The 14,731-nt window shown below is 42.1% G+C and overlaps 1 protein-coding gene across 3 annotated transcripts in view; it reads left to right on the forward strand.

The window, feature by feature from the left end:
• Nucleotides 1-6,953: 6,953 nt before the first annotated feature.
• Nucleotides 6,954-14,731, forward strand: part of LOC115169980 (CMP-N-acetylneuraminate-beta-1,4-galactoside alpha-2,3-sialyltransferase) — an 84,610-nt gene continuing 76,832 nt past the window's right edge. For 2 of the 3 annotated variants that reach the window (XM_029726148.1, XM_029726153.1), the window contains exon 1: nucleotides 6,955-7,187. The gene's annotated coding sequence lies outside the window, so the exon portion shown is untranslated. Of the gene's footprint in view, nucleotides 7,188-14,731 lie in introns of all 3 variants that reach the window. The other variant, XM_029726152.1, reaches the window with a different exon arrangement.

Below are 14,731 nucleotides of genomic sequence, written 5' to 3' on the forward strand. Positions count from 1 at the left end.
TGGCGCAGGCGTTCCGCTAGTGACCCACCTCGACAACATCCGGTGAAATTGCAGAGCGCCAAATTCAAAATACAAAAATAGTCATAATAAACATTCATAAAAAATACAAGTGTTATACATCGGTTTAAAGATTTACTTCTTGTTAATCCAGCTGCTGTCAGATTTCAAAAAGGCTTTACGGCGAAAGCATACCATGCGATTATCCGAGGACAGCGCCCCGCTTACAAAAGCATACAAACATTTTACAACCAAGTAGAGGAATTACAAAAGTCAGAAATAGCGATAAAATTATTCACTTACCTTTGAAGATCTTCATATGGTTGCAGTCACAAGAGTCCCAGCTACACAATAAATGTTACTTTTGTTCGATAAAGTCCCTCTTTATATCCCAAAAACTCAGTTTTGTTGGCTCGTTTTGTTCAGTAATCCACTGGCTCAAAGGCGGTCAAAACATGCAGACGAATACATCCTAATAGTACCGGTAAAGTTCGTCGAAACATGTCAAACAATGTTTATAATTAATCCTCAGGTTGTCAATTGTCTAAATAAATCGATAATATTTCAACCGGACAATATTTAATAGAAAGGAAAAACAACGAAGGGCGCGCACTCGGTCATGCGCGCAAACCAGCACTGCATGATTCTACAGTCTACTGAAAGGTCTCATTCATCTTCATTTTTCAGAAAACAAACCTGAAACCATGTCTAAAGACTTGACATCTAGTGGAAGCCATAGGAGCTGCAATCTGGTTCCTAACCCATTAAATACTCTATAGGCATTCAATTGAAAATACCCACATCAAAAAAATCCCACTTCCTGGATGGATTTTCCTCAGGTTTTCGCCTGCCATATCAGTTCTGTTATACTCACAGACATTATTTTAACAGTTTCGGAAACTTTAGAGTGTTGTCTATCCAAATCTACCAATTATATGCATATCCTAGCTTCTGGGCCTGAGTAACAGGCAGTTTATTTTGGGCACGCTTCTCATCCAGATGTCGAAATACTGCCCCCAAGACATAAGAAGTTAACACACCAGTGGAAGACCACTGTTGGCTGATTAGCTCACAAGCCTGTCCTCCCTGTCATCTCTCTCTCCCACAGATAAACACAGCGTGTTGTCGTTGCGTGCTATATTGCTCTGTGCTTCTCCATTGTGGCATGTGTTGTGTTCTGTCACTGTGTTCTAATCTAAAACTCGGCCTATTCAGAAAGTTGATTATTATCTAATTTCATAGCATAATTTTGAATTCCATTACTTTGGACTTGTCCTATTTCCTTGTAGTCTTTTGTGGTGTTGTGTCATGGCCTTCTTTCTCCGTGCTCTCTCTCTCATAGTGTTGCTCCTCTGTTGTTTTGCCAGCCCATTAAGCATCAGACTGCAGCAGCATAAGATAAGCCCCCAAGGCACAATGTCATCACATGATATATGATCCAGCCCATAATCATTTGAGCAATCTGTGTCTGCCAGCATGCGATCCTCCTTCCCCATCAACTCCATCACCATCCAAGCAGCGATGGTCGTCTGGCCGACTCTTTCCCCAGATCAGATATCTAGGGGTTCCATGTTGTTTCTGACTAGTTAAAGTTTATGTTACAGTGAAAGGTCACTCAGCCAGAGTGTAATTGATGTCAAACTTCAAAGGCTTTCTTAACTCACCTCATAGTGATTATTGAATAACAAATGCTGTATCCAGGGCTCTGAGGAAGATGCAGGTGTCTCTGACCAGTGTCTTTTCGTTTAAATAAATGTGAGGGGTGCTCCAGTATGAATACTCTATATTGTTTTTCTAAGTCATTTGTCAACAAAAAAAGCCAAACAGTATTTTCTGCCCCTGTGCTCTAAGACCTATTTGGACCGCCTATCACATAGACCAAGTCTGTTACTAGCTAGGAATCTAAAGAGACTGGTAGGTGAAGCTCAAATATTAAGGGCAGCCATATATACTGTATTTCTTTAAAGACGCTCCGGAACGTTTGCGAAAATGTTGTAGCTCGTTCCAGTCGCTAGCTGCAGCAAACTGAAAAGACGAGCGACCCAGGGATGTGTGTGCTTTGGGGACCTTTAATAGAATGTGACTTGCAGAACGGGTGTTGTATGTGGAGGATGAGGGCTGCAGTAGATATCTCAGATAGGGGGGAGTGAGGCCTAAGAGGGTTTTCTAAATAAGCATCAACCAGTGGGTCTTGCGACGGGTATATAGAGATGACCAGTTTACAGAGGGTTATATAGTGCAATGATGTGTCAAATAAGGAGCATTGGTGGCAAATCTGATGGCCGAATGGTAAAGAACATCTAGCCGCTCTAGAGCACCCTTACCTGCCGATCTATAAATTACGTCTCCATAATCTAGCATGGGTAGTAGGATGGTCATCTGAATCAGGGTTAGTTTGGCAGCTGGGGTGAAAGAGGAGCGATTACGATAGAGGAAACCAAGTCTAGATTTAACTTTAGCCTGCAGATTTTATATGTGCTGAGAGAAGGACAGTGTACCGTCTAGCCATACTCCCAAGTACTTGTATGAGGTGACTACCTCAAGCTCTAAAACCTCAGAGGTAGTAATCACACCTGTGGGGAGAGGGGCATTCTTCTTACCAAAGCACATGACCTTTGTTTTGGAGGTGTTCAGAACAAGGATAAGGGTAGAGAAAGCTTGTTGGACACTAAGAAAGCTTTGTTGTAGAGCATTTAACACACAATCCGGGGAGGGGCCAGCTGAGTACAAGACTGTATCATCTGCAAATAAATGGATGAGAGAGCTTCCTAATGCTATGTTGTTGATGTAAATTAAGAAGAGCGTGGGGCCTAGGATTGGTGACAGGCAGTGGCTGAGACAGCAGATTTGTTTACTTTATACACTGCACTCTTTGAGACAGATAGTTAGCAAACCAGGCCAAAGACCATTCAGAGACACTAATACTCCTTAGCCGGCCCACAAGAATGGAATGGTCTACTGTATCAAAAGCTTAGGCCAAGTCAATAAAAATAGCAGCACAACATTGCTTAGAATCAAGGGCAATAGTGACATCATTGAGGACCTTTACGGTTGCAGTGACACATCCATAACCTGAGCGGAAACCAGATTGCATACCAGAGAGAATACTATAGACGTCAATGTTGAGTTGATTATTGACAAGTATTTCCAAAACCTTTGATAAACAGGGCAAAGTGGACATAGGCCTATAACAGTTAGGATCAGCTTGATCTCCCCCGTTAAATAAAGGACGAACCGTGGCTGCCTTCCAAGCAATGGGAACCTCCCCAGAAAGGAGAGACAGGTTAAAAAGGTTGGATATAGGTTTGGCAATGATAGGGGCAGCAACCTTTAAAGAAGAAAGGGTCTAAACCATCTGACCCAAATGGTTTTTTGGGGTCAAGTTTCAGTAGCACCTCCGACTCAATGACTGCCTGCAGGGAGAAATTTTGTAGCGGGGCAGGGGAAAAAGAGGGAGGAGCATCGGGGATAGTCGCATTAGAAGGGGTGGAAGATGAGGAAATGTTGGACGGGCAAGGAGACATAGCTAAGTCAAATAGGAATCCTGACTTAATGAAGTGGTGATTAAAGAGCTCAGCCATTTGCTGCTTCTTGTCAGTAACAACCACATCAACTTTAAGGGACATGGGCAACTGTGAGGAGGAGAGTTTATTCTCTAGGTCTTTAACTGTTTTCCAGAACTTCGTGGGGTTAGACCCACAGAGAAAGAACTGCTCCTTAAAGTAACTAACATTGGCCTTTCGGATACCTGTACCAGACAGGGGGCGACAACCAGGGCAGACAGTGAACAGATCGCCAGGTGGAATCCAAGCAGCAGTGCCTCAGGCAACGGGAGTAGGTGTCACACCCACTTGGGAGAAGCTGTTATTTCTGGAGGCAGATTTCTTGTAGAAAATGCCAGTCTCTGAACAACAGGAGGGGTCTTCAAGGCCTCTGGGTTTGGGTGGGGTAGCCTGCCATTTGTTGGGCTCAAAGGCTTCGACTCCTCTCGCTTCACACGTCAGTGTTAATTGAAGTTGTATCTCAATGTCCTCGCAAGCTTGGTAGCCTTAGCATTCAGTCCTTATAAAGTAAAATATTCAAAGTATTTTTTTAACCTGCCGCTTTGTGCTGGATGTGTCAGTGTGTAGTTCATACATGCATAATCTATGAGCAGAATTACTGTTTTAACTCAATTAGCCACAAAATGGAAGCTGTGCTGCTCCATATTCCCATCATTTCCCTCCAAGTGGCCCAGCCTTGTAGAATTGTGAGTTCTAGCCCTTGCCATTTGAGTGACAGCTAGTAAAATGCACACACAGCAGAGCAAGACAGAGAGCAATGACATGCTATACATATCTGCACGCATGTGACATAGTACTCAATTTTCAGGGGCCACTTTTGGCTTGTGAGCGCTCCTTGCAGAACTACTGGCTAAAAAGTATACAAAAATATTGGAGAATCTCTTTTAGGGAGTCTGTTGTGTAGAGAGTATAGCTTGTCAACAGATGGTTGTAGGTTCAAAGATCATAGTTCAAAGATCTCAATTTAATCTCTAAATGATGTAACAGCTTTCATAAAAGAATCTTACATCTTCTGAGATGTTGATCGTAGGAAACATAAGGGGGCATTATGCAATTAAAGAAGGCACTCTCAAACCCCATGAAAGCCCTGGGACAAATGTCTATCATGCTGAGAGAACTTGGCCCAAATGTCAAGAGACAGCGGCTAGAGAGAAAAAGCTTTTTGTTCACTCAGCTTTGGGAGAAAACACACAGCTTTTTTTATACAGTCTCTGATCATCTTCCAAGAGGTCTACTAACTAGATGGCTGTGAGTTGGTGGTGCTGTACAAGTGTTGCTGCTGGGATATGTGCACCTACTACATGTTTTATCTGAAAAAAAGATCAAAAGGTAAGATTAGATCCACATTTATTTTAGACTGATGGTCCACTGTCATTTCTACATTTTAAACTACTAAGTTGCCATTCTACATTTTAAAGGAGGCAAGATCTGTGTTGTTGTCTTGGGGGGGGGGTGTAAGTTATGTCATGTTATGTTATGTCAAGTGGGAGGAAAAGTAAAGAATTTGTTGCAGTAAACCATTGCTAAAGGACATTAGTAGATACCAATAGTAGTTAGTAGCATAATTTGGGTGTGAAACCACAGGGCATTTGTTAAGCCTGAAATACAGGGAGGGACAGCTAGAAGCCATAGACAACTTTCTAAGCCACAACATTGAGGATTACATAAAAGTAAACCTACGCAACTAATAATAGTAACACTTGAGATTGAACTTACCGTTCAACTTTAAAGTGGAAAGAAAGTAAACCGAATGATCCCCTCACGCTTTTAAGCCTCTGGAGTGGCTTATACTGAAGCATGTAATCTGTGACTATGCTGTCAGATAAATCTCTCTTGTCAAGAGACAGGGATCCACCACTCAGGACGACAATATGTCACTATTACAGGCCAGCCTAAAAAGAAAGCCTATTTTGAGAGTCAAAAAATACATTGAAGATGATGATGCTCTCCCAAGATCATGTGATGAAAAGTAGGGTTAGGGAGCATGAGTATGAGTCATGAATGTTGCCAAACGCATACATTCCTTCTAGGATGAATTGTATAGTTATATTATACAGTGGCTTGCATATGGCTGCTTATAAATTAAGCTGAACCCGCTCACATTTAAATTAACTGCAATCGGCCATCTCGATGCTTGCCCTGTGGTCACATCTAGGGCCATTTTGAAGAAGAGAGATTTTTGAAATGTAATTTTAGCAAGGAAATTAACTATTGTACATGTATAATGGAGACTACATGTAGCGCATTCTCAATGAACATTAACAGTCAGGTGATCTTATAGTAAACTTGTTGCAAACCACCTTCAATTGGGGCAATTTTGTGTAAGCCCTGTTCAGCAAACATTTCATGTTCTATGGATGGAGAGGGATGTTTAATGGATGATGCTGAGGTAACTGAGCAGTAGTAGAGGGCATTATCTGCCTGCCACCAGAGAACACTCTCATGAGGGCAGCTCTGATATGTTAACATGTTGTTGGACACAAGTGCCTTTATCCTCTCACTAATCTGGCTGGCCCTGATGGAAAACATTGGATGTCCAGATTGTGTTTCTTGACTGATTCAATATTAATAGATCAGTGTGTGATATTACTATACATCATTGGGCAGAGCAGATGCCTTTTTCATCCTGGCCCTGAGCCCAATATAGGATGGGCCTATAAATGTCACATACATCACTTGGCTGCTCAGAGGATAACTGAATTAGGAGTGTAATCCGAGCAGGTGAGAGTATAGATATCCTGAGCTCCAACAATCTGTGCCAGCAGCAACATTTAGTCAAATAGCCTATGCTGTGGCCCTTAGCTACAGTAACGCATAGATCTATGTCCATTGGTATTTCTCTAAAAGGTTTTGACATGAGACTTCAGAAATTCTATCTCAAGAAGTAAGTTGTGTGAGCAGGAAACCACAATGTGAAAGCACAGTCATTTTTGAATTGACTAGGCCATCTCTCAAATCATAGGCCTACCCTCCCTGTAGTTGAGGGTCGATTTAAAAAGGCAATACATTGCCATACATTTCTAATGGCAAATAATGGTGTATTTAACAACTGCCAGAACAGACCTGTTTATAATTGACATTGTGTATGGTAACAAAATATGTGCATGTCAAGCAAAAGCTATAGATAGTGTAGGCTACAATGCAACAAATACATTAAATCTCTATTGTTCCACGTGAACCATCCAGTTAGATAGCTAAAACGTTGAAAGGACGATGGGGACAATGAAAGGATTTTGATGCTACCATCGGGTACATAAAGGCAAACTGCAAACATTGCACACGCAACAGCCGAATATAATGTAAAAGCTGACTGGGAGAGTGCCACGTGAAGGTTTGAACAAATGAAAAGGTGCGTTCAAGCATTCAACTCAATTGAAGTACTGGAGATAATCGCAAACGCAACATAACCATGTGACAGACCTACCATTGAGTCAGAGTTGCTTGGCGAGAAGAGAAGGGGCGCGAGCAATATGTGAGGGTGATTCCCGAACATCTTCAGCTAACCGTTTTCATGATGATGGTCGGAAAAGTAGGGGCAATACGGTTGCGACCTTTTCGTTTTTTAAACTAGCGCTAGCTACGTCTAGCCTTTTCTACAAGAGGCAGTTCTGAAAAAGGGACGATAAGGTAACTACCATAAACATTAAAACGAATGTTTTTTTTTGTAGCCTGCTCTACGTTTTGAGAACGTCCTGTTTTTATACGACGTTGTGGTGAATGTTGTCTGGCTTGCTACGTTGTAACGTCTGCTAGCTAGTTAACGTTATCCAGTTTATCTTAGACAACCGCTATCTTGCATTGTTTCCAATCCATCTCATTGTCGTCTTCTAGCCAGCTATCTAAAGTAGCTAACCTAGGTAGCTAGCTATGTTTTTGTAAATTACTCAATCGTGTATCCAGTTTGCATTCGTCGTTCCTAACCCTTGGTTGTGGTGATTGCGATATCTAGCTAACGTTAAATCTTTAAGGCATAGAAACCGCACAAAACCCACAAACCCAACGGCGATTTCCAGGTTAGCAGGAGTGCAAATTTAACCTGTTACTGTTAGCTACAGTAACTAGTTATAAGAAGTTGGCTATCTTATCTTTGTTGTGGGTTTTGGTGGATACAAACGTTTTTGAATTGTCTTGGTAACTCGACTGTCAGGGAAATCAAATTTGTCTAACTAGCTAGCTAAGTTTACTATATGCATTGATGTTTGTATTGCAAACCGTCTGCATTCTGTATAGCGAAATGGGATTATGGGACCAGCAATACCGTTATTTTCCCTACGTGCTAGCAAGGCGAACCAGCCAACAAACCAGGCAGCTAGCGAGTTGCATATGGCTCTGACGTTAGACTGGCAGTCAAGAACTATAGTAACGTTAATCATCAGGTACTTTATCTAAGGTTGGGTGAATATCCTCTCCCTGTAGGTCTCCCTCGTAACCATTACATTAACATTACCCAGTAGCTACTCCCTGTATTAAAGCTGTAATATGTAACTTTTTGGGCGACCCGACCAAATTCACATAGAAATGTGTTATAGATTTGTCATTCTCATACAGTGCGACCATTTTACTCGCATATGCGCCTACATATTTTGATGTGCGACCTGGAATTTTTATTTTGGAGCACCAGTGCGCCTAGAAAAATGTAGTATTCTAGCTTTAATACCCCAAATATTTGTAATTGTTCTCCTAAATGTTGTATGTTGTATGTTTCTTCTTCACATGTGCTCCTTGTAAAAAGGGTCAGCTTAGAGCCCTGTAGGCAACAGTATAGATAATAGACAGTTGTAGCAGAAGTGTGTGTGTGTGTGTGTGTGTGTGTGTGTGTGTGTGTGTGTGTGTGTGTGTGTGTGTGTGTGTGTGTGTGTGTGTGTGTGTGTGTGTGTGTGTGTGTGTGTGTGCCAGCTTGATGTTGGAGTTGTGCACAGCCACGCACTCATGGATGAAACGTGTAGTTGGTCAGCGTGGTAAATGTGTTGTTGCCTACCCTCACAGCTTTGGGGTGGCCAGTAAGGAAGTCCAGGATCCAGGTGCAGAGGGAGGTGTTCAGTCCCAGGGTCCTGAGCTTAGTGATGAGCTTGGAGGGGACTATGATACTCAAGTGCTGAGCTGTAGTCAATGAACAGCATTGTTATGTGACTCACCACCTGGATTCGGTTTTATGTAGCAACATTTGAATATCATTTTTATTTTTTACATTGGATAAAAGTAGAGACTCAGCGCTACAAAATTGTATATCATACACTGCATTTTAGGAAACATTGGGAAAGTAATTCTGCTTTGAAAGTTCATCAATTTATAAACTCACTTTTGAGAAAACTGTCTTTCAATGTTTTGGTACTACTATCGGAGAGCCCTTCTTTGTCTACACCCATTCAGCATTATTCACACCCTCTTAAGCCTTAGCCCCACCCATCTCTTTAATGGTTGATCCAACCGTTCTGTACTAACTTGCCAACTACTTCCAGACATCTGTACTAACTTGCCAACTACTTCCAGACATCTAAGAGAGCGAGCACAGCTCACTGAACATTACTCGCCCTATCGCTCTGTGGTTTCGCGTTCAGAGAGCACACTGGACACTCTGGCCAATAAGTAGGGTTGTTCCGAAAGCTCTGACCCCACAACTACAGTCAAGCTAACTGGCTAACATTGGCTAGCTACTCCCAGACACATAATGAGAGAACACCTCACTCTGACCATTTTACTTGCCCTAGCAGAGCTGGTTAGGCTTTTTTTCATGTTATCCAGAGCGTTGGTGACTGTAACTGTGCTGCTGGCAACAATTGAATTATGCTTTGTTGCCTACGTTTACTGACACCGGACATATTCAACGGGTGTTGTGCGTTAAAAAATGCATCCGTTATTCTGCGCTCTGGCACACTAAGGTGAGAGTCTTTTGTTAAGAAATGTAGCTAGCTAGGTAAACAATGACTCACAATGCATGACGTAACGTGAGTTAGCGAGCCAGCCAGCTAACGTTAGCTAGCTAACAGTACACTTTAACTTGAAATGAAAATACTTTGTCAAAATTAGAGTGGTATCTTCTGTTAAGACATGGAGCTAGCTAGCTAAACAATAGACCATAATCACAACTCATGACGTTACTACCCTGCATGAATCTGCAGGTAGCTAATCAACCAGGTTCTATGGCTATAACTAGTCAAGCAAATGTGTCTGAGATACGAAGAATAAGATCATACACATAACGTTAGCTAGCAACCCAGCCAGCTAACATTAGCTAGCTGACAGTACACTTGAAATGAAACCACTTTCTGTCAAAATTAGAAAGTGTAATATCTGAATCTTACCAGTATACATCATGGTTGCATCTCCTGTCTGATGCCATGCATGGTTGCCTTAGTTTTACGATGTGATCCAGGCTGGGGTTTTCTCCTCCTTAGCTATCATACTCGAATTCCACTGATTTTAAAACTCGGTCTTCCAGAAAGTGGAGAGCATACACATAACGTTAGCTAGCAAGCCAGCTAGCTAACGTTAGCTAGCTAAAAGTACACTTTAACTTGACATTAAGTTTATGCAGTTTTACTACGCAATACTTTTTTTTTTAAAAAGCAGCGTTTGACACAATTACCTAGACATACTGACCAGCTCCAATAGAAAGACGCGTGCTATGTGATAGACCAGTTCAAACCCATCTCGGCATGTCCAGCCCACTCATTATCTCAGCCAATCATGGCTAGCGGGAAGATTGCTCTCTCTTTCTGGGGCTAAACCAACTGTGCTCGTAATTTAACAATTTTATTCGTATTTACAGATTGCATACAAATTTGATATTAAGGCACATGAAAGTTCACATGTTAGAGAAGGCATTACGTTCAAACAGCTCTCCTGTGAAGTTGTGACTTGCGACATACGCCTAGTTTCCTTAATCAGGTTATATATAGGTACTATATATAGGTACTATATATAGGTACTATATATAGGTACTGTTCAGGGCCTGGTTTTCCAAAGCATCTTAAGGCTAAGTTAATCGTTAGAACCTTCATAGGAGCATCGTAAATCTCTGAGCTGTTTCCCAAAACCATAGTTATTAAAATTCACTTGAAAATGATTATAATCTAACGCCTGCATCAGACCACTCGAAGAACAGCTAAGTGCGTTGTTTGATGCTTTTTTTTGCCCTTACGTGTCACTTTATACGAAGATATCCGCTTAACATAGAATCACATGGTTTGTCTCACTGTGACCACTGATAACTTCAGAATGAAGTTGACTACAAGTACAAAGTTGCCAATGTCTTCGCAATTAATTCAAACAAGCAATGTATAAAAATGTAATGGTTGATCAGTCGTCAGTATTGTGAAATATTTCTAATGTTAAGGTAAGATTTTAATTGAGAAAGCTGATCAGAGAGCAGCTGCCTTTCTTTTGATCCCCTCAGTATCGACACATGCTCCAACGATGCACTGTTCTCTCTGCGCGGTGTTTCTGGAAACGCATGTTATATCTTTGGCCATTGGAGGAAAGATGCATCGTTAAAACAGTCAATAGCCTAATTTCCATCGCTAGCAGGAGACCCGGTTTGGTGAGGGAATTATGGAGTGCAATAGAGATTGCATGATCTGTTGGGATGGTATGCGAATTGGAGTTGGTCCAGGGTGTCTGGGATGATGGTGTTGTGAGCCATGACCAGCCTTTCAAAGCATTTCATGGCTATAGATTTGAGTGCTACAGGGCAATAGTCATTTAGGCACGTTACCTTGGCATTCTTGGGCATGGGGACTATTGGCGGTCTACTTGAAACAAGTTAGTATTACAGACCGGGTCAGGTAGAGGTTGAAAATGTCAATAAAGACACTTGCCAGATGGTCAGCCCTTGCTCTGAGTACGCGTCCTGATATTCTGTGTGGTCCCACGACCTTGGGAATGTTAACCTGTTTCAAAGGTCTTACTAGCATTGGCTACGGGGCAAGTGCGATCACTGTCGTCTGGAACAGCTGGTGCTCTCATACATGGTTCAGTGTTGCTTGCGTCAACGAGAGCATATAAGGCTGTACATTTATAAAGCTGTCTTACGAAAACTCCTGCTGTACCTAATGTTATTGATTTACAGTGCCAATTTGGACACAGCTCCTCATTCAAGTGTTTTTCTTTATTTTTACTATTTTCTACATTGTAGAATAATAGTTAAGACATCAAAACTATGAAATAACATATAGAATCATGTAGTAACCAAAAAAAATTGTTCAACAAATCAAAATATTTTTTATATTAGAGATTCTTTAAAGTAGCCACCTTTTGCCTTGATTACAGCTTTGCACACTCTTGGCATTCTCTCAACCAGGTTCATGGGGAATGCTTTTCAAACAGTCTTGAAGGAGTTCCCACATATGCTGAGCACTTGTTGGCTGCTTTTCCTTTACTCTACGGTTCAACTCATCCCAAACCATATCTATTTGGTTGAGGTCGGGTGATTGTGGAGGCCAGGTCATCTGACGCAGCACTCCATCACTCCCCTTGGTCAAATAGCCTGGAGGTGTGTTTTGGGTCATTGTCCTGTTGGAAAACAAGTGATAGTCCCACTAAGCGCAAACCAGATGGGATGGCGTATCGCTGCAGAATGCTGTGGTAACCATGCTGGTTAAGTGTGCCTTGCATTCTAAATACAGTTGAAAGAAAAAGTATGTGAACCCTTTGGAATTACCTGGATTTATGCAGAAATTTGTCATAACATTTGATCTGATCTTCATCGAAGTCACTATTTTTTAAATTGTTTTATTTCAACTTTATTTAACCAGGTAGGCTAGTTAAGAACAAGTTCTCACTTGCAACTGCGACCTGGCCAAGATAAAGCATAGCAATTCGACACATACAACAACAGAGTTACACATGGAATGAACAAAACATACAGTAGAAAAAAAGAGAACAAGTCTATATACAGTGAGTGCAAATGAGGTGAGTTAAGGCAATAAATAGGCCATGGTGGCGAATTAATTACAATATAGCAATGAAAAACTGGAATGGTAGATGTGCAGAAGATGAATGTGCAAGTAGAGATACTGGGGTGCAAAGGAGCATGATAAATAGATAGATAAATAAATACAGTGTGGGGATGAGGTAGATAGATGGGCTGTTTACAGATGGGCTATGTACAGGTGCAGTGATCTGTGAGCTGCTCTGACAGCTGGTGCTTAAAGCTAGTGAGGGAGATACGAGTCTCCAGCTTCAGAGATTTTTGCAGTTCGTTCCAGTCATTGGCAGCAGAGAACTGGAAGGAAAGACGACCAAAGGAGGAATTGGCTTTGGGGGTGACCAGTGAGATATACCTGCTGGAGCACGTGCTACGAGTGGGTGCTGCTATGGTGACCAGTGAGCTGAGATAAGACGGGTCTTAACCTAGCAGAGACTTGTAGATAACCTATAGCCAGTGGGTTTGGCGACGAGTATGAAGCGAGGGCCAACCAACGAGAGCGTACAGATCGCAGTGGTGGGTAGTGTATGGGGCTTTAGTGACATAACGGATGGCACTGTGATAGACTGCATCCAATTTGTTGAGTAGAGTGTTGGAGGCTATTTTATAGATGGCATCGCTGAAGTCGAGGATCGGTAGGATGGTCAGTTTTACGAGGGTATGTTTGGCAGCATGAGTGAAGGATGCTTTGTTGCGATACAGGAAGCCGATTCTAGATTTAATTTTGGATTGGAGATGCTTAATTTGAGTCTGGAAGGAGAGTTTACAGTCTAACCAGACACCTAGGTAGTTGTCCACGTATTCTAAGACAGAGACGTCAAGAGTAGTGATGCTGGACAGGCGAGCAGGTGCGGGCAGTGATCGATTGAATAGCATTCATTTAGTGTTACTTGCATTCAAGAGCAGTTGGAGCCCACGGAAGGAGAGTTGTATGGCATTGAAGCTTGTCTGGAGGTTAGTTAACAGTGTCCAAAGAAGGGCCAGAGGTATACAGAATGGTGTCATCTGCATAGAGGTGGATCAGAATCACCAGCAGCAAGAGCGACATCATTGATGTATACAGAGAAGCGAGTCGGCCCGAGAATTGAACCCTGTGGCACCCCCATAGAGACTGCCAGAGGTCCGGACAACAGGCCCTCCGATTTGACACACTGAACTCTATCAGAGAAGTAGTTGGTAAACCAGGCGAGGCAATCATTTGAGAAACCAAGGCTGTCGAGTCTGCCAATAAGAATGTGGTGATTGACAGAGTCGAAAGCCTTGGCAAGGTCGATGAATACGGCTGCACAGTAATGTCTCTTATCGATGGCGGTTATTTGCGACTGACAATAGACAGTCTGCTTAAACTAATAAGACAAACAATTATACATTTTCGTGTCTTTGTTGAACACAGTGTGTTCAACAAAGAGAAATTAAAGGAGAGCCGCACACTCTAGGAGCTCAGATGCAATAATGTAATAACCTAATATCCAACGTTTCAACAGACAAGCTGTCTTCATCAGGGTGTAATGACAAACGCTGCGGGGTGACTAGTTTATATAGTGTCAAAGGACACACAGGTGTCTGTAATCATGGCCGGGTGTGGCCTGATCATTGGTTAATTGTCATATATTAAAATTGCATACAAAAAAACACAAATGGATAGCATACGATCATAGATACAATTTGGCTTCATAAGCCTACAAACATTTACAATGAATAGCAAAATCACAATCACAAGAATGGCTTCAGATCAAAGTCTACGTTGAGACCAAAGGGAGCAGGGGTCTTTAAATTAAAGATCCAGGCAGCCTCTCGTTTTACCAAATTGTCGAGGTCACCCCCTCTCCTAGGGAGGGTGACATGTTCGATGCCAATATAACGTAGGGAGGAAATCGAGTGGTTTGCTTCCAAAAAGTGGGCCGCAACTGGGTAAGTCGAGTTTTTGCACCTAATGGTGCTTTGAGATTCGTACTTTTAATTCGCATTTTGTTTTACCCACACATTTTTACCACAAGGACAAGTTTTAAGATAAATAACTTCCTTAGTGGCGCATGTGATAACACCTTTGATTGGGATCTGTTTCCCTGTTTGGGGGAGTTTGAAGGATCTACATTTATAAGTGCCATTGCATTGAGCACAGCCATTACACATGTAGTTTCCATCCAGTAGGGGCGCAAATAGATGTTGGGCAGGGATATCTTGGGGTGGTAAATCAGAGTTTACCTATTGATTAATGCCCCGCGAGAATACGACCAAGGGAGGA

Source organism: Salmo trutta, chromosome 31, assembly GCF_901001165.1.
Source record: "Salmo trutta chromosome 31, fSalTru1.1, whole genome shotgun sequence".
In the NCBI taxonomy this organism is placed as follows: domain Eukaryota; kingdom Metazoa; phylum Chordata; class Actinopteri; order Salmoniformes; family Salmonidae; genus Salmo; species Salmo trutta.